At 35.5% G+C, this 21,201-nt stretch overlaps 1 protein-coding gene across 5 annotated transcripts in view; it reads left to right on the plus strand.

The window, feature by feature from the left end:
• LOC5565978 overlaps positions 1–21,201 on the plus strand; it is a 769,372-nt gene that overhangs the window by 654,762 nt on the left and 93,409 nt on the right. For 4 of the 5 annotated variants that reach the window (XM_021850119.1, XM_021850118.1, XM_021850121.1 and 1 more), the window contains exon 2: positions 7,377–8,079. The exons of the other annotated variant lie outside the window; for it this stretch is intronic. The gene's annotated coding sequence lies outside the window, so the exon portion shown is untranslated. The remainder of the gene's footprint in view (positions 1–7,376; positions 8,080–21,201) is intronic. 5 annotated transcript variants of the gene reach the window in all.

The raw sequence follows: 21,201 nt of genomic DNA on the forward strand, positions 1-21,201 counted from the left end.
CACAATGCGCGAAGAAATAGATCCGGCCACGGTGGTCTTCAGAACGTTGTTATCAGAAAAAACAATCTCCATCAAATTTGTACTTATCAGTCGATTTCTTTGGCCCGTTTTGTAACTACTGATGATATAGGCCCACAAATGCAAAGATAATCTGAGATATATGAAAGAGTTATTCAAATGATTTCAATGTCACATTGTCTTACATTGTGCGAAAGCCTTTCACAAATAACTGATTTTTCACGGGCTCAAGCACTCTAAGGCATTACGGAGCCAAATTCATCATGTAACCAAATTAGTTTTTTAGCACAATAGTCTGGATAGTTTGGTGAACTCAGGTAGTCAAGATTCAATGTATTAAAAAATGCAGTTCATTGAAGAATGTTGGAAATCGGATCGCAAATATACATGGAACAATACTTAAGGACTTTTTAGTCATGGACAGCAATCCATTATACTTTGTTAAGTCTTTTAGTGTACGTAGTGCATGGAATAAAGCTGTCCTTTAGAGACCCTTTTAGTTTAGATTAGTTCATTTTCCGTGGTGAGTTCTTTGCTTCAGAATTTGTTTTTTACTACCACTGAAAAAAAAACAATCTATTGCCTTTTCAGCTTGGAATAAACTGTGATATTTGCGAGTCACAATGATTTGAAATATGAACTTAAGAACCTTGCAAGGTTCAATATCTTTGATTTCCTTTGAATCTGTGGTATACCATCAAAAGGGCGTAGCTTCAAAAGTGTTCCAACCTTTTTTTCTTTATTCTTCTCAGACGCACAACTTAGTCATAGAAAACGACTGTTGAGCAGATTTGATGGTGTTTATTTTTTCTTTCGAAAATTACGGTCCTGGTAGCACCGTGTCGGCACCAAGCCGGGGAAAAACGTGATTTACACCCCTCGCGCACATTACTTAGAGCTGGCCATCATCATTATTATTGTTTTCCACTCTCGCATCGCAATTTTGCACTTCTTTCCAATCACTTTCCACGCCGTCGCGTACGCACACACATACACACATGTGTATATGTGGAGTGAGATGATTTTCACGCTTTCTTGGGCGCTTTTCCTCGGGACGTGAGTAATTTCGCACACACCCCGCTGAGTTACGACGGTGATGGCAGTTTGCGACGATTGCGACCGAAACTGATGACGCACAGTGGGCCGGAATGGGGCATTTGTTGGACAATAATGCGATTACGAGTGACAAATTTTCGGTTTTATGCAATTTTGGGGAATTTGTGTCAATGGAAAAGAGTGGCATAAGGCGTTTGGAATCGTTTTTCCGGGAAATCCCATCCAATCAGTTGTTATGCAAATCAGGGGAATTTCCGAGAATGCTTTCGTTACATGTAGAGTGGATAACGTGCTTTCTTGACGGATTTGTATGTAGATCGCGCAGATTTGAGATGTTGATGAATCGAAGCCACACCTTAAATATTTTAGATCAGAAACGCGTGGAACCAATCCACTCTCATAGCTGGAAATTGATTTGATCGCCCAACTGATCACCACCGGCAAGCAATGTATAACAGAATACCACACAACATGTATGATAATAGGTCGAAAGTCAAGCATCGAAAAGACAGAAGGTCGACAAAAAAGAAATCCAAAATCTAGAGATCAAAATTTGGAATTATTTTAGGTTTTTATGGGAAAATTATTTTTTACCACATGCTTTTCAACCTTTTGTCATTCCTTTTTTGCTTTTGTCTGTTTTGTGTTTTTTTTTGTCTTGCTTAACTTTTTCTCGATATTTCTTTAGGAATACCTCAAAGAATTCCTCTAGGAAGTCTTTCTAGGATTCCTTGAAGGATACTCACGAGAATATCATCAGACATTTGTTCAGAATTTTTTCCTGGTATTCTTACATAAATTTACCCTAATATTCGTTCAGGAATATCGCCAGGGATTTTTTAGGGATATCTACTTGAACGTCTGTAGAAATATTTTAAAATATTTCTCGACGAATACTTCAAGAGATACCTCCAGGAATACTTAAAGGAATACATCCAGCGATTCCTTTAGGAACTCCTCCAGAATTACTATCAAAATATTTCAAAGGATTCCTAAAAAGATTTTTCTAGGAATAACTGCATGGGGTTAAACCAGGAATAACTCTAGAAATTCTTCTAGGAATCCATCCAGGGATTCTTTAGAAACAACTTTAGGGTTTTCTTTACAGGAATACATCAAGGTATTTCTCCAAAAATACTACCGGTATTATAAGAGGAATACCTTCAAAAGTTCATCCATGAATTGTTCCAGAAAAACCCACTTGAATTTGTCATAAATAGGTCCTAGGGGCCTTCTTGAATTCCTCCAAAAATTCCTTCTAATTAAACTTCGAGGATTCTTTTATAAACTTCTCTGAGGATTTGTAATTTTTTTCTCAAAAATTTCTCAGAAATTTCTCAAGGAACTCAAATACCTCCAGGGTTTCCCTCAGGAATATGTCTGAGGTATTCTAGAGTTCTCTTCAGGATTTTCTCTTGGAACTTCTCCAGGAGATTTTTGATGGAAAATTACCAGGAAAACTCAAAATAATACCATCAAAATGTTTTCAGCAATACTTCCAAGGAAATTTTCCAGAAATACCTCCAAGCATCTGTCCTGGAATATCTACAAGGATTGTTTTCGGAACTACGTTCGAACATTTTTTCCACGTATATTTACAAAGATTCCTCCAGAAAAAAAACAACAAGCTTTTCTTCTAGTTTACTTCCGGGACTTCATTATTGATTTTTTTTTTTTCAAAAAATTCTTCTCAAGATATTCCCAATAATTCCTCCAAAGAGCTTTCCAGGATTTCAATCAACAATTTCCCTAGAAACCCCTCCAAGATTTATTCCGTGAGCTTCTCCAGGAGTTCCAGAAGTTCTTCCAGGAATTTTCTCAAGATTATTCTTATGAATTTCATCAGGAATTTTCACGATTGTTTCTTCGATAACTCTTCCAAGAGTTCTAAATTCTATCGAAATACCTCCAAAATTTCTTCAATAATGTGTCATGCCATTCCATTACTAATCCTCTAAGGGTTCCTCCGGAAACTCATTCCTCTATTAGTTGTGTAGTGATGTGTCTAGAAATTGATCCAGAGATTCCCCTAGGAATTATTCAAGGAGTTTCTCTACGAATCCTTCCTAAGGTACCAGCAGATATTCCTCCAGTAACTTCTGCATTGATTCCCTGAAGAGTCCCGCCAGAATTTCGAGCAGAAGCTCGTCATGAGTTTTTTTTCTAGGATTTCGTCCAGATTTTCGTCAAATTAGTTTTCTAAGAATACCTCCAGGTATTCCACCAGGGATTGTTCTAGATTTTTTTGTAAGCATTTCTCTATAAATTCGTGGGTACTTTAAGAGTTTTTAATCCTACGAAAAACTGATGAAATATTTTCAGAAATTTGTGAAAGGATATCTGGAAAAATCCATGATGGGGTTTTTTTTTTTTTTTTGAAGAACCCATAAATGATTTGAGTCAAACCTTTCAAGAAATATGTGCATTCCTGGTGGAATTTCAGAAAGAAATTCTAAGGAGAAAATTTTAAAGGAATTCCAGATACACCTGAGGAAATTTCTCGAAAAATTATTTTCAAATTGCATTCAACAATTTAAAAATCGTAAGGAATCATCTGAAATTAAAAACCAAAGTTACATGTCTCTTTGGCTTACAAAACCAACCTCCCATACATGCTTTCAACTTTTTCGATGGTGATTTAAATGTGGTCCAAAGGTGATGAATATAATGGAAATCAATACGGAGAAAGTTTGTAATCCATTGTGAACCTTCCAAACAATTGTGCTATTTTTCCCGGAATGTCGTTTACCCGAACGCCAGTTTGGAATGTGCCAGTTCCCCGAAATTCCAGTTTCCCCGAATAACCTGCTTCCCCGAATAGTTTTTTTTTTTTTTTGAACTTGTCATACAGCCATTCCATGAAAAACCGATCTAGTGGGTCACTGAATTCCGTTAAAATTTGCTATTTTTTTCCTTATCCGAAATTAGGATACACGTGTTTTTGGGTTTTTTTTGATTAGGGTGTCCATTTCCAAAATAAAATAACCAAAAAAATCGCGATTTTGCGAAATTTTTATTTATTTTTTAAATTATAACTTTTGACCGGTTGACCGATTTTCAATTTTCTTGGACGAAATGAAAGCTAAAAATTTTGGCTTTTCAAGAAAAATATAAAATTTCACAAAAATTCTTTTGAAAGCATCGGGACAAAAGGGGTTATTTACGTTTACTGACAAATTTTCAGCAAAGTATGTTTTTTAGTTTAAGAGATATTTTTTATCGGCACACACTGTAGGTCTCAGCGCATTAGATTTTGATTAAAAAAAAAATCATAGCTTTGGAACAGCTCAACCGATTTCTTTTTTTTTATTGAACGAAAGCTTAAGATTTCAGCTTTTCAGAAAGAATATCAAAACTCTGAAAAAAAATGTTTTACATGAAAAAATATAAAAAAATCCTAAAAAACTAGAAATTTTTATATTTTTCATGTAAAAATTTTTAATTTCTTTCATGAACCTTTTGAATTGTTTCTATTATAATCTTTGGAATATCTCCAGGCAAACTTTATGAGGAATTTCGGTTCTCATCCCTGGATACCTGATAGATTTTTTGAGGAATTCTTGCGGAATGATTGAAGGATTTCCTGGAGTAATCCCTGACCAAAATTCTTGGAGGAAATTTATGTAATAATTTTCAGATTGGGTTGATGCAAGAGAGGTCCAACTGAAGAATTCTACAGATAAAGCGCGCAAATTGTTTCGAAAAGTAGCTTGAAATATCCTAAAGTTCATTTAAATTGAGTCATGTACCAAAAATTATTACACTTACCAGTTAAAGTTAGCCATAACCCTAGACACAAAACGAACGTATCATTTTTCCCTTGAAGAAGACGCCATACCAGCGTCGAAACTTCTGGTTGAATAATAAAACTTGTTTTTAACAAAAAAGACTGCGTTGCCGACAAGTTTTTCATAAACAATTTTAGATTTTTTTCAGCAAACCTTGAAAAAATATCTTAAAGTCTTATTAGAAATATTGTTTAGAATTCCTTATGGAGAAATCTGTCAAGACATTTTTATATAATGCCATAAATAAGTTAATTAAAAATTCGAAAATGAACTGCTGTAGGAAAATAACAAAATAAAAATCGATAATTCGGACGGAACTGTAGAAATTCCGGAAGTGGCTTTTGAGGATATCTTGAAGAACTAGTGAGGAAAACTCCGTGAGGTGCTCAAGAATGAACCTTTTAAAGGATTCCAGAAGAAACAAATTTCAAAATTTTAAATGCTAGTATTACAAAACTTTTCGTAAATAACTTTTTAAGAAATTCCAAGTGAATCTCATGAGGTCTGCCAAATGTAGCTTTACTAGAAATTCCAGAAAAATCCCCAAAGGATTTCATGAAGAAAATATCAGATTGGGAAATAACACCTAGAGTTCACAGAAAATTTGCTAAAACTTGGAGCAGTTCCTAGAGTTATTCTAGAAGAAACGCTTGAAGAAATCTCTAATATGCATATATTTCTTGAGAAATCATTTGTTTAATGCTTGAATTAATTACTGAAAGAACTGTGTAGGAAACTAACGAGAAATCACTCAAGGGACTTCCTAAAAACACTTGGAGATACTATTTGAGGAATCATTTGCTAAAACTCCAGGAGGTTTCTCTGAAGTAATCTTTTGAAAACCCCTGGAAGAAATCATTGGATAGTTTACTGAAGGCATCGCTGCATGCATTTCTGTTACTATTTCTGGTCAAATCACCATAGTTTTTGCTCGAATCAATCATAGCATCTTGAAGGAAATCTCAAATAGGGCAAACTTGCCAGTCCCTCCTGCTGGCTTTACTTATTCTCTAGCGTGTTTTTGAATACACACTCAACTTTGATTGAAGAATTCGGTCCTTTTTTGTTGGGCTCGAATTGTTAAGGGCAAAAAATACTTGGAAGTGAGCTATCTTTGTAAGAATAACTATTGTTCAGTAATAAATTTTGTTTTTTACTGGCTTACACTTATGGTCATCACTGAACTTTCGTAATATTTAGGCTTTACCGATTTCAAATCTTTTTAAATACTTTTGAAGTTAATTCAATTGTTATTAGAATGTGTATACAACACATGTATTCAAAAATGGCTTTGACTTAGTTATTGAACAAAAAATTAACAAAAACTATATTTTTTGTTACTGAAAATTCCATTTATTTTAACTTTTGCTAACGTTCACACAAAAGCCAAAATTGTTTTTCTCATTTGTTTAAGTTTTAAAAAGATCTTGGCAACTAGTTTTCATTAATTTAGTAGTAATGTTTAATGAACTTCAGCTTTTAAACTAAAAAAGTAATTGAGGGAAAAAATACTATTCCAAAGAAATTTGATTTTTTTTTGTTAGAAAAATCAAGTTTTAGGTAGTTTTTAATAACGAATTGAAAACATTTAGAATTGATTGTAGAAGAGTTTCTACAAGGCGAAATCAAGTAGGCTATCAGGGTATTGAATACTGAAGAGCACTCATCAAATAAAAATCTGCCGTTGGAATTGCTTTGCGAATTATTCCATGAGCGATGTTTGGCATTAAAGTCACTAATGACAAAAAATATTGACTTATTGAGAGTCAATTTACGCAAGTCATTTTGAAGCAAATTAAGTTGCTGCTCAGTGGCAAATAGGCAGCTATGTATGAAAGTATATTAACCATGTTGTGTCTCAACAGAAACACCCAAAGTTTCAATAACTTTGGTATCAAATTACGAAAAAAGTTGTTGTTTTATACGAATGATTATAGCAACTCCATCCAGCCGATCATTGCAATAAACAAAAAAAGGTTTGAATCTCTTTTGAGTTTAGAAACAGGTTTTAAATAAATTTTAGTAATAACTTCCATATGTAGCAGCCATTAAGTTAGAAAATTAAACAGCTCGTCCCCTTGATCATTCAAAGAACAAGCATCTTCCGATGAAAGCAGAAAATCTTCGAAAAACTTGCCGATAACATTCATAACTAGCTGCACCACCTCGTCGGATGCTGAAAACGTGCCACCGTGTGCAACTAGAAAACCATCATCGTCCAGCAATCGGTTTCGCACAGTTGACTGCCACACTTCAGACCGTATTTCTCCTGCAGTTTTCGTGCCGCCGCCGAGTAAAAGTGATTTGCGTTGAAACATTGCGCGCGCGTTTGCTCATTCACCGTCAATCCCAATTAGTAGCCGCTCGATCCGGAAAGTGAGAAGACGCCCACCGAATGAAAGCGAGATTTTCATCAATTGAATCGCAAGCTCACGAAACTGTCTCGATTGATTAAGAAAGGGAAATCGGATTCGAGCATCAGTTTGCTGATTTGTGTTTCGATTTTGATTTCAGAAGGCATCCAGAATTACCTTTCAGCCACGTGTGAATGGTTCGTACTGAATAAGAACTGTGTGAGAAGATCAATTTCAAGATCAATTTCAAGAACCGAGTGAATTTCGTCGAAGCAAAAAGTCTCAATCTTGACACAGATTTCAAGTGCAACGCAGATTTCAACCGAAGCGAGCGCAAAACGAGCGCAAGTGAGTTTCTTTTTTCAAGTGGCGGAGCAGCAAAAGTGAACAACCAGCAACTCGTCAGCAAATGAGGAGCACAAATTCAGAGCTCCAGAAGTGTGAACAGGAAGCGTGGGTGAGGGGGCTGACTCCAGAGCAATCAACGACCGCTTAAACGACGACGACGAAGACGTAGACAACGCTTCAGTTCCACTTGTTCTCGTCTCGTTCGATTGGGATTTAGTCATCCTTGCCATCTCGAGGCAGCCGAAGAGAAGTGCCGACGACTTCAAGGAGCTCGAGTGTGAGTGTGTCTGTGTGTGCTTGGGAAGAAGAAGAAACAAGTGAAGGAAATTCGCTGTTGGTGGCAGAACCGGTAGTGGCTGTCACTCAACGGTTGTGTCGAAGAGTTTCCAGTCCCGGCGGTGCTTGAATGAATCAGTGTTCCTGAAAGGGGTGAAGGGGGAAAGGGAGCGGAAGGAGATACCGTGCAGGAGGTGCACAAGGAGACACGCACGCATAATGTATGCATAATACAGCAGGTACGAGACACGGGATGGGATCAATGTATGGGGGAGGGAGAAATTCCTTTGGAGTCAGAAAAGCCATAAATCGTTGTTTAGTGCTTAGAATGAGAATGAATGACACACGGACAAAAGGGGTGGATCTTGTTTGTTTGTGGCTGAGCGGGGAAACTGATATGAATGGGATTGATAATCATTGAACTACTGGCGGATGTTTGTTACGTTCCATAGGTATACTTTGCTACAGAAATAACCGTCTATCGTAAGCAAATACTGCGATAAGCGGTTGAACGATTTGGGTGAAGGTGAAATCTCTTCAAATTTTCTAAGGCATTAGTGTGTAAAAAAATAAAAAATAAGAATTTTTAAAAGTAAAATTTCGTTGGCTAAATATGAAGACAGTTGCAGTATAGCATAGACAGACTGTCCATGTCGATAGTTGCTACTCCGTGATTGATCGTAACTGATAAGAGTTGCAATTCGACCCAAATGAATAAGGGATGTTACTTTCCAATTACTCTCGAAGTGCACATTTTGTCAGATCTCAAGAACGGCGCGGGCCAAGTCCTTACAGTCATCTGGTATGAGGAAGGAATGTTAGTGTGTAATGATTGTTACTTCTAGAGATCGTGAATACCTCTGCATCTCCACAACTACCATGGAAAGGATGTTGATTAGTGAGGGAGGAAATAGATCTGGAAGTTACCTTTGGTCGATGATGCGATCCATAAATATGGAGAGAAAATACGACTCTTACTTAAAACTAGTTTTACATCTTTATCGCGCGGTGACAAGATATTGGTAGAAGTTATAAGTACTTCTACATTCATACTGTCGAACTATTCAAAAGTTATTATTAGCAATAGCGAAAAAGAAATGTATGTGTAAATTTAAATTATATACAACAGGAATAACGGTTCATACCGACACTTGTAGTTACGAACCATCCATAGTTTGTTTGACAATTACATAAACGTAATGCTGCCACGATCAAAACGTGTTATCATAAGCATGGAACGAGCTCACCAGTTGGAAATCCATCCACGACTGAACACGAATATCTTTTTTGCACTCGCACAACGCGAACTGAACACGATTGATCTTGATTCTGTCGCTCACTCCACAGGAGCATGCAACGGGATCGGACGACCACCTCATTTACGATGAAGACAGTAACAAAAACTAAAGTGAACCACAAATAATTTAATCAATTTGAATCAAAGAAGAATAATGAAATCAACATCAGAAATTTATGTACCGTCAAACTGGGTAACTTGCAACACATTGACATGATATCGTACTAAAGTTTCTTGTAATGCCAGATAGATTTTTTGGGATGGTGATGGTGATGGTTTTAGCGCAAATATGAGGATTGTTGCTTGTTTTGTGATTTAGCTAGAAGAAAAATACATGTGTCTCGTTTGATTGCATAAACAGTAGCAAACCGTTCTCAATTCCTTATAAACGTAAGCAAACGTAAAACATATGATGTTCAACTCCTTTACTCAATGTGACAGTGTTGATTAGTAAACGAAATGGTCTGATAAAAGTTTCAATAATTCCACAACAAATTTTCTAAAAATAATCAAAAAACATTTCTACTATTTAATTGGGTTGACTTGCAACTTTTTAGCCCAAATGTTTAATCATAAATTCTCGAATTTTAGTTGCAGTTTCATCAAATTTCAAAGATTATATGATTTATTTTTTGTTACGTAACGTTTTTTGTACATATACCGTTAAATCGGGTGTATTTGATCAGGGTGAAATTGATCATCGTATCACACGATTTTAAGTATTCGTAATGAAGCACAAATATCAATGTAAGCTGCAGTAAGTGCACGTTGTTTGTCTTAACTATTGTCGAAATGTGTGTTGTGAAGTTTTTTGCGTTAGAGAATGTTTATTACTATGAAAATAATGTGAAATTTCAAAATCATGCACGGTGAAGTATTGACAAACACCTATGAACTTCTATTTTTAAGCAACGATTTGAACATGGTATAAACCTGAAAGTTTGTGAGGATGCTTGAGATATATCCCCAAATCAGATTTTATCACCAAAATTCGTACCAATTAGCTCGAATGGTTGAAATAATTGAATTTCTGTTAGATATCATTGAATTCCTTAGGAAATTGCATACATTTAGGCATTTTCCGCGTAATTCTTGAATTTTAACTATTCGTTATTTATATAAATATTGCATTGTTAAGAATTTGACAAGCATATTCGGATTCAGGGAGCTCAAATTTATCATGTAGAGTTGTTTTGAAAACTATCAATAATGGCATTGACAAGTGATCAATTTCATCCCGAAATGAGATCCCCTGATTTTTTATTTTAGATATATTTTTAACACTAAAATGACGTTTGTTAGAAAATTTCGGTACATGAGTCGATGAGGCTCACCTCCGTACTTGTTTTCCTGCATTTAGTTGTTTTTCTTTGTTAACATTATAGAAAACAGACTAGAAAAAACGTGAAAAATGATCAATTTCACCCGAAATTACGGTACTAACCTATTGTGATAAAGAAAATAGATAAAATATTAATTTTGTGATTCTTAGAATAATGTTGAAGTCTTCAAACGATTTTTTATTTGATGAAACAAACAAAATAATTAAAATACTTTCTGTCGGTAAAATTTGAATGATGGCTATGTGAGAGAGGCTATGTAATAGAGATGAATATGGCTGAAGATACAGCATAGAGTAGAGTAAAGTGGGGCAAAAGCTCGAGTGGGTAAGAGTTTCTTTTTATGATTTCTTGCTCAATTCAAAACAAAACTTATGAATTTCATGGTGGTTCAAATGCTATTCAAGTAAGAGACTTCCACTCCAAATATCATAAAAATCGATTGAGATTTGGATAAGTTATGGCTATTTGTTGTTTTTTGATGTAAATATTGTAATTTTTGGTCAAAATTTCGTTGCATGGAACCAATTGAAAATAAAATCATTTTCAATATTTTATGTAAGGGCGTTTCTAGGCCTATCATAAGGTTGCTTTGAGGTGTATTAGTTTTTGCATAAATGCTTGGAAACAATTTCTGGCCCATAGTGGGTCAAAAGTTCGAATCAGCGGGACAAAAGTTCGACCCATGTATAAACTCACAGAAAAATATGCAAATTGCCTAAAATCCACATATTATCTTCAAATTTAGCTGAATTTGTCTGATTGTGCGAAAACTGTCACCAATATTTTACATTTCCACTTAGTTTTGCGAAAACTGCTATTTTTGAGTATATTACAATTAACCCGGTTTTGGGCAATTTTCTGATGAAAATTTAGTGTGTATTTTTCGGCAAACTTAAGTTTACGGCAGGTATAAAGTATACCTGTCATAAAAAACGATATTTTGTGTTTAAGCCAGCGAACTTTTGCCCCACACTAGATTTGAACTCTCGCCCCACCGGTGGGGCAAAAGTTCGGTTAAGACAATCAATTTTGAAACTGTTATAACTAATTTTCTTCTTTGAAACTGTTATAACTAAAGATTCTTCCGGAAATATATCTGGGATTCTTCTAGAGAAACCTCGGGTATTCTTCCGGAAAGCGTTCTGGGATTTTTTCAGATATCATTTAAGAATTCGTCTTCTGGGACTTTCAGAAATTATTTTGAGATTATCTGGCTCCTCTAAGATTTTTCTGGAAATGCCACTAGGATACTTTCGAAAATCCCTCTGGAATTTTTCCGGTAAAACTAGCTGGGAACCCTCCAGAAATCATTCAGGAAGAATTCTCGGAGATATTCGGAAGAATTGCTGAAAGATAGTCAGAATAAGCCCAAAAAGATTTTCGGAAGAATTCAGAACAACTTCTGTTGTGAATTTCAAAAAGAATTTCCGTAAATATTCCACAGCAAATTCTTAGAAGAGCCCCAGGAAATCCGAAAGAATCTCAGAGGGATATACGAGAGAATATATGAGTAATTTCTTTAAAAACCCAAAGGGCTTTCTGGAAGATTTTCTAAGGGATTCTTGTAAGTAAAAAAGAAATTCGGAAAACTCTCCGATGAATTTTCGGAAGAATCCAAGAGGGATTGTTTCAACAATCTTAGATGAACTTTCTTAAGACCACAGAGGTATTTCTGGAAGTATTCTATTCTAATATTTGAAATAAGGTACCCCGGGGCAAGTGAAAATCCGGGATAAGTGGGACATTCCGTCATAGCTCGGTTAGGAAAAGTTTTTCAAGGGAGTATTCTTCGAGAAAGTTGAAGATACAATGATAACGAAAGTATTTAGTACAAAAATTATTGTTATTTTCAATACCATGTGCTCCATGTAACAGTTGTCAGCTCAGCACCATTTTTAACTTGTATGATAAATTGTGACACGTTTCACGATCTGCATTGGCTTGCAAAAAATAATTGTGCTATAAATCGAATTACCATTTGTAAGGTACAACTTTAAGTATTGTTACAAGCTGCTTACGATAAACATGTATGTGTTTTTATTTCATATGAAAATTTCTGTAGTCTAACTTACCCCAAAATATCTTTATACCCGGGGTAAGTGGGACCTATCGAAACAAGCACCAGAATCTAAACTTTTCCTACACGTTTCAAACAGTTTCCTAAAGAGTAGCACTAAAACATTCAAACGAATGGTTTTTATAAAAAAAAATCAATCTTATATTACGTAATTGTTGGATTGGGAGAAAAAATGATTTTTTATTCTAAATATTTTTTTCTATTTTTATTTTTGTAATATGTATTTAAAATTTAACGAAGACAGAGATAAAATTTCAAATACATCATGAGAACGATAACTATACTATTTTATTGAATTTCATTTGATATTTCTACCAAACTCAGTAGTTGCGGGAAACAGTTCCATCCCATTAAGTAGTTTTCCGCCATGCATAACAGTAATAACAAAACATAAGAAAGTATTTAAAAATTCGTCAATTATTGAAAGTTTATGTGCTGCATTTCGATTGAAAACTTATAAATGATATATTTTGAACATGTTTTATATCTCTTTACGATTTTAGTGAGGAATTTTGAGTTAAAATTAAACGCGATGTGTTAAAACCTTACATTTGCGTTTTCTTCCTGAAAAGTTACGTATTTTATGGTTGATCCCTTCTGTACTTCAAATATGTACTCAAAATTGAAAATCTGTGATTTATCAATCCTATTACACAGCGTAACAAAAATGACATTTTTGCGTGTCTCAAGGATCAAATTATGTGTCTCGAGTAGATTTGGGGTTGTTGAATCTGATGCTATTCTCAGAAATATTCCAGCACGTCACACTTTTTTAGCTACAGGTTGCCAAAGTTGTATAAAACACTGGTTTTATTGATATTTACATAAAATTTAAAGTATAATTTATCAAATTTTTTTGTGAACTAATCCACTAAGCATGCTTAAACTTTCATTCTGTATTAAATTTGATTGAAGCAGCGCAATTAAATTTGGATTAAATCGATTTTTTCGACATGCCTGCTGTCTCCAAACAAAATTCGTCGATTCTCTTATATGGCAAAATACAATACTTTTTTAAATCATCAAAAAATAACTTTTCCGCATCGAAATTATTATAAACTTTGCCGATGAGTATTTTTATACACATAAAGTTTGAATTCTATGGCAAATTAAGCAAATAAATTGCCTTATAAGCTGGAAAACTTGCATGCAAGTTGGCTCAAATACTCAATTTTAGCATTTTCAACAGCAAATACCTCAAAAACTAGACGTGCTATGATATTTTAAAAAACGGCAATGGATTCAGCAACCTTTGATTGAATACCGCTTTTGGTGCTTGAGACAAAAACGTGTTCCGCAGTGTTATTGCAATGGTTGACTTACTGATGTGGTTTGGCGCATGAAACTGGATGTGTCCCACTTGCCCCGTTTAACGAGGTTACTGCGTCCAATGGCTCATTGTCCATCTTTCTTCTAAGGTTTTCACAATTTCGAAATTATTCGATCAAATTCATGCACACACTCAGCAAATATGTTGTCAAAATGTGACCGTGTTGTTGGATTTGCAAAATATTGACATTTTTAAAATATATTGAAGAATCTGTTCACTTGCCCTGGGGTACCTTGACCAAATGCTGTTTTTTTCCATACAAAATGCTCAAGTTTGGGGATCTGTATCTCAGCTTTTGGTTGTCCGAATTGACTGACATTTAGATAACGGACTACAAATAACCTGAAGTTTTTGAATGCTGAGTTCACTAAGTTTCAGTCATTTTCCAAGAAGCTTCTTAGGGTTGGTCAAAGAGAAAAGTAAGTAACTGCGAGATTTTTCGATATAATTGAAAAACGGTAAGTTTTGGTTGGTTAGTTTGGATGGATTGAATTATGCTAAATTTTCGTTCTTACCATCTCTTGGAAAGAAAATGTCGGTAGAATGGCGGCACCATAACGTATTCTACACGAGGTGAACATCCGATTGCCTCTAATTTATTTGAACTTTTGAACTGTTTTCTACAGATCTATGAAGTGAAATGTGCAGCCAGTTACCCTATTTGACGGTATGCATTATAATAATATTACAAATGCTTGCCATTACAATGTCAAGATGTAAAAAAAAAGATTGTGCTTTTATGCCCAACTCATGCTAATATTGAATCATGTGAAAAATATCAGTTGTTTTAAGGCAAATTAATTGCGTTTTGACGTAACGCAGCCAAAAACCCGACATGAAAGGTTAAATAAAATGAATGATAATCAAAAGATTTGGTATGTTTCGTCTTCATTGCAACGAAATGTTATGTTCCTTATGTTCATAATGTTATGTTCCTTCATACATACACTACATTACATGCACTAACTACTTGGTATATCTGTCAAAACAATGACACTAATTAGCATTGAAAGTTACCCTATATACGAATATCAACCCAATTTAGTGCTTATTCGCATATACGCATAAGGTTTAGAAGCATCAATCATGTAGTTTTAGGGTTTCTAAGCCAAGTAAATGATGTTATAAGGCATGTCTGTATTTGTCATGCTATTATAATGTCCATACGCAATTTTTTATGTTATTTTAATGCTTATTGTTGGTTGGGGCTTTCCTTAGCCGAGTGATTAGAGTGCGCGGCTACAAATCAAAGCCGTGCTAAAAGTGTCTGGGTTCGATTCCCGATCGGACCAGAATCTTTTGGTCAGAAATTTTCTTGACTTCCCTGGGCATAGAGTATCATCGTACCTGCCACACGATATACGAATGCAAAAATGGCAAGTTTGGCAAAGAAAGCTCTCAGTTAATAACTGTGGAAGTGCTCATATTAACACTAAGCTGAGAAGCAGGCTTTGTTCGAGTGGGGACGTAATGTCAAGAAGAAGAAGAAGATTGTTGGTTACTTGGAACTTTTGGTAATCTAAAAGCTGAAAATTTCCTGACCTATAAACTAAGAGATATTCCAAATTTTCAGGTCAATTTATGAACCAGTAGCTGAGATTAAATTCAACAATCTTGACCATTTTGTGTGAAATCCATCTAACTTCTATCTATATTAATAAAAATCGAGTGGTGTTTGTATGTCATGAAATGGCTTGGGAACGGATGAATATATTGACGTAAATTTTTCACGGTTGCACAGATGACTTAGGTGTTATTTTGTATGGGGAATTACATAACATTTTACAACAGCCTACTTGATGACAATACGAAGTTTTCCGGGACCAGTAGTACGAAATAAAATCGAAGCCAAACTTTGAATTTTCAACTGCACAAGACGAGAGTATCTGACAACAGTTCGCGTTGAAAACCAATCAACTTGCTTGCTTGCTGGTGGTAATCAATGGGATAGATTTTTAAAGCGGAACGCTGTTTGGTTCTCAAGTCTAGTGCTCTTGAAAATTTGAGGTGTGGCTTCGTTCTATAATCACCTTAAATGAGCGCATTACTTGTATGAAATATACTGAATCTAATTTTCTCATGTAAATGTTGAACATATCCTTAGACGAAATGCTGGTGTCTTTCGATGTACACAAAATAACAACAAGCCATCATAATAGCCACAAAATCTAGGATAAGCACGTGAAGCAAATGTGTTGTTGTTGTAGCACTGTTATGACCTGGACCCGACCCAAATCTCAAGCCCAATGCAGGCAACAGCAGCATCTTACCTACCGAACCAACCCACTACTACAACTGGTTGCCTGCGCTATGGATGATGCGACTAGGGTTACCAGACGTACTCTTCTGAGAACCGGGATGTGTACTGCCTTCCAGATGTCACTCAGAATTATTAATCAAATCCTATAATGAATGGATCTAGAGAAATGATAATGAATATAAAAAATCTCACATTTATTCATATTTTGGGTAACAAGTTGTCATTCGAAGATAATGTTTTTTAAGACTCAGGTTTTCGAATATGAGTCATGTTTTCTTCTTTTCAGTTCTTTTGATTTCTCATACAGACGAATAGTTTTCTATATTCCATAAACGTGCTCACAAAGTTTCTCATACTCACTTGTACGCACTTGTCGAATTATCAATGCTTTTGAATATGTAGGGCTAAGGCAGAAATCAAAAATATAAAAAAGCAAATGAAAACAGCAATACTAGAAGAAAAAGTAGTTTAGTGTGATTGCAACGTTCACTATCTTTATAGTGCAATCCAACTATGGAATCAACTTCCGAATGAAATTAAAAATTACGCGTTCTGCAACAACTTTCCGTCGTGAATGTTCAAGCTCACTTAATGGGGGAAATTAGTGTGAATGATACAGTAAGTCGACAAAAAGAACAAGAGTTTGTGTTTGCAATGTTTAAAACTATTTAATGTGTATGAAAATGGAAGTGGTATGTTTGAAGTACAAAATAATATAGATTGTAGTGAATTAATAAGGGAAATAACCCACGAATAAGTATTTGGGCTAAGATTTTGTAATTGGAAGATTAAACAATAATCTGTCGGGAAAATCTTCCCAATGCGTTTTGTATGGGTCAGTTTTAGCTGCAAATTGGCGTTTCTTAAATTCAGTATTAAATGTAGCCCTTTAAATTGAAACAAATCTGACATTTCCCAACAGATTTTTTCCAAACTTTCAAAATATGAATGGTTTATCGGGATACTTATCCTCGTCGAAAAAAAACGGAAGTAACTTTGATGATAATTGAAATTTTGACTTCGTGCACCCTTACGCTACAAGTATTTTCATTGATAAATAAATAAAAAAATTACTCGTTTGTAATATTTGACAAAGTTTCAAAAATGTACTCTTTCCACTCGGAGAAAACATGGTAACCCTAGATGCGACCAACATGGGGCAATAGCAGCGAAGAAGAAGCAGACACAGCTGTAGTAGAGTAGGAAACCAAAAATTCAAAATCCATCGGCAATAAATAAGTCAGATGACGGGGGTTTTGCCTTTCTCGGGCCGCCCGCCCGGAGAAAGCTAAAGCATCCCGTGGAATCGAACGTTATGACACGGTAACTTGCTCAACTCGATGGGTTTAAGTAGTGTGGCAACCAATGGGAACTATTTGGTTGGATCGGAATTCAAATGGGCAATTTCGTTGGTCATTTTAAGGGCTGATATAATCAACAGTTGCTTAGGAGATTGTCACTCCAACTGGTATCGAAGATGACTGCATAATTTGGGGCCTTCCTTGGCTTAGTGGTAACGTCCACTAGGCTATGGAGTAAAGCCATGCTAAACGTGATTCCCAATTGGTCCAGGATCTTTTCGGAATAGAAATTTTCTTAACATTCCTGGTAGGTACGATGCCACGTGATATACATATGTAAAGATAGCAACTTTCGATAAGAAATCACCCAGTTAATAACTGTGGAAGCACTCATTAGAACACTAACCTGATGAGCAGACTCTGTCCCAATAGGGATGTAATAACAAAAAATAGAAGAAACCTATATTATTTCATCCATTTATTCATCATCCAAATGAAGGTTAAAAATGATTAACTTACAGAGAGAAACTAGGAAAATCCACCTTAAGATTATCCATTTAAGTGGTAAAAAAATTATCTCCACTAAGTGGATTATCCAATTGGATTCTGGATGATCGGTTGTGGGAAAGAAGCGATAACGATGTTTGGCAACGGCAAAGCGTCTGTGACTGAAGATGAACCACTTTTTTTCGTAGTCGTTAACACCAACACATCCAGACATGAATCTTTTGCTGAGTATTCGTGCGGGCCCAAAATCCGCACCCAAAGCCATACAGCCATTGAAGATGGAATCAAAACAAGCCATCATCAGCAAGCATGCAACAGGTTGGTCGTACGTTTTGCGGAATTTGGGTTGGTGGCCTCGACGGCTGTCTCGGCATGAAATCGAAACACGCTCCTCGCCGAAGAGTTATGGGTAATAAGGGGATTTATTGAGACGAAGGCAAAGATGATACGTATACGTAAAAGCGCCGAGTTTTGATGTGGTGACGACGGTGTAGCAGCACGTGAAGAAGTGATGCGTAAGCACGTATCCGGATTGGTGTTACAACACTTGGATTGCCGGCTGTGAACAGGGGATCAATACGAAATTGGGTTCGATTGGAGTGATACGGGAAAATTGAATTCGATGATTATGAAATCATCGAATTCAATTTTCCCGTATTTTTAGATTTTTTTCACTCTTTTAATCATACAAAATTATTTTCAAAAATCTTAAGAAGACTGTAAATGGCTAGCATTTGCATGCAGCTTAGCGTTCTATTTGCGTAGAATTTGTCAAAGGATACACGGAGTCCAAGTTCGAGTCTCACTTTAACGCGTATTTTTTTTAAAGTTACTATTTGTCAATCAAACACACACTGTGCCTTCTGATTACAAATTTTCACAAGTATGTTTTTCTAAATACTTCCAAGGGATTTGCCAGGAATAATAGTAGGAAATTATTGGTTCCATGCGTGGATCCTTCGAGATATTCATTCGGGAAGGTAGTTCTATATCAGACAGGCTTGCTTCTTTGCTAGCAGACTGCCTATGTATCAGGCGTAAAGAAAGGCGTGCTATAAATATGGAAGAATGGAAGCGTAGGGAAACGGTTTCTTGTCCGTTTATGGTTCTAGCGATTGCTATGGACGAATAGATTCAATATGATAGATTAAAAGTTTAAAATAGGAGTAAGTGATATATATATTTAACCACAAAGAACAAGGGAACCTGTAATTAAACCCATGACCTTCTGCTTATGAAGCAGTAGCGAGCTACCACGATATAAATCCCGGAGGAGCTGTAGCGAAATCAGACACTTAATCCCTCCCTTGCTCATCGTAAAAAAATGTGTATCCTCTAGGGTCTATTCACAAATTTCATAACTCCAAAAATGGTCATTTTTGATACCCACCCACTAGGGTTGGGCTTATTTCCAAAAATCTTCCGTAGTCAGGATTTACAAAGTGGAAAATGATCACCGGGCCCAAAATAACATCCTGTGAAAAATGAGATTTTTTGGTGAAGGTTTAGAGGAGGCGCAAATGGCGTAAGTGCAATTTTCCCATTTTAGTAAACTCTGAAAAAATTTGGTATGCTTTTCAGCTTATTTTGGTGATTTTAGGACCCTTAAGGGCAAAAAATCACCTCAAAATTGCGATATTCCACTCCTTTAGATGATATTTGACGAAATATATTTTATACATGCGATTTTTGGCCCTTGTATAGGTTACTGATTACTATGAACCCGAATAAGCATATGAATAGCTGGGGAGGATTCTTATGCAAGTAGAATGGAACAAAGAGCAAAGAAGGATGAGAGAAAGAACAAAGGACGCAGAAGAATGTAAGGTGGGGTGAGTTAAACAAGGGAAGGTGTAACTGATGATATTATATTAGAATGAACTACGGGACCATAAAAATATCTCGGTTGGATGTATGAGAAGTGATTATATGCAAGTTCAACACTATTTTTGTATTTTAGAATGCCCGTTTTATATAACTCCAGCAATTGCTTTTATAATCTGAAAAAAATTACAGAGGAGCCTTAACCAATACAGGCTCAAAATCCGTACACTTCATACAAATAGAAGGAGTTTTATATGAAGTGGAAGGGTTTAGATTCATTTCATAGGTGTTCGCACGATATATCCTTACTAGGTAAATTCATAAACGATTTCTGCTTTCTAGCAGTAACACTTCCTCTTAGAATTTCCACAGGAATTTATGGATTATGATGTCATTTCAACAATTAATTGCGTTTGGGCCACAACACCTTCAACATAACTTCGGACAAACGAAAATGCAGTTGAAGTTCAATACATCGTTCTACATTTGTATATGAAATCGATGTATATAAACAACAACAGAAGGAAAAAATCGGTAGTCAAAATTCAAATTACTGCACGAGCTTCTATAGGGTGCAAGAGATAAAGCACTTCAGGTTGAAAACCTCTTGAATTAAAACAAAATTTAAGCTTCACAGTTCTGAAACACATTTTTTTTAGGAATTGCGACAGAGCTACATGAAGGAATTTTCACAGGATGTCCTATGTATATATAAATGCTTATATAAATTTGTTATGAATTTAATTAATACTGTGTGAGGCTGAATTTCCAGGATGTATATTTTGCAACGGTCCATATCGATAAATTGCTATCAACATCCAGGGAAAAAAAACCGAACGATTATTGAACTAAAGCAGTGAAGTGGACATGCATTTATCTATACCTACCAAGAGAATAATGATGAAACTTCGCATGGAGTTGAGGACATTTTAGCCGTTACTGCAATTTTTCTATTAAGAGTAATCTAAAATCGTATGCATGGGTCGAAAACTAGAGATGGGTCAAAAATTGGTGCTCTTCCCCTACTTGAAGAAACATTGCTCGAAATATTTCTGAAGTAGGTTATATTAAATAGAAGTCAATATAATCATCGTTTTCTACTGGAACTTTTCTCCATTGCGTAAAATCGAAATTTTACAAGATTCCTGAGGTTTACATTTTAGATCTATCGGTGCACTGTAAACACATTTCAAGGTCCTTATGCCTCACCAACTTCCCATCATCTTATGAGAACTTCACTCTATCCTAACGACATGAAAATCATTATGACCAGTGCTGAAAATATTCGAAATTTTGAGCGAAGTTCGTTTCACTTCCACTGTCAGTCAATCGATTTTTCTACACTATTCCGCTAAGGTCACCTCTCACACACAGCACGAGCGGTAGAATGAACATCGAGAAACACAAAAAATCGTAGAATGA

The sequence above is a fragment of the Aedes aegypti genome, chromosome 3, assembly GCF_002204515.2.
Source record: "Aedes aegypti strain LVP_AGWG chromosome 3, AaegL5.0 Primary Assembly, whole genome shotgun sequence".
Classification (NCBI taxonomy): Eukaryota; Metazoa; Arthropoda; class Insecta; order Diptera; family Culicidae; genus Aedes; species Aedes aegypti.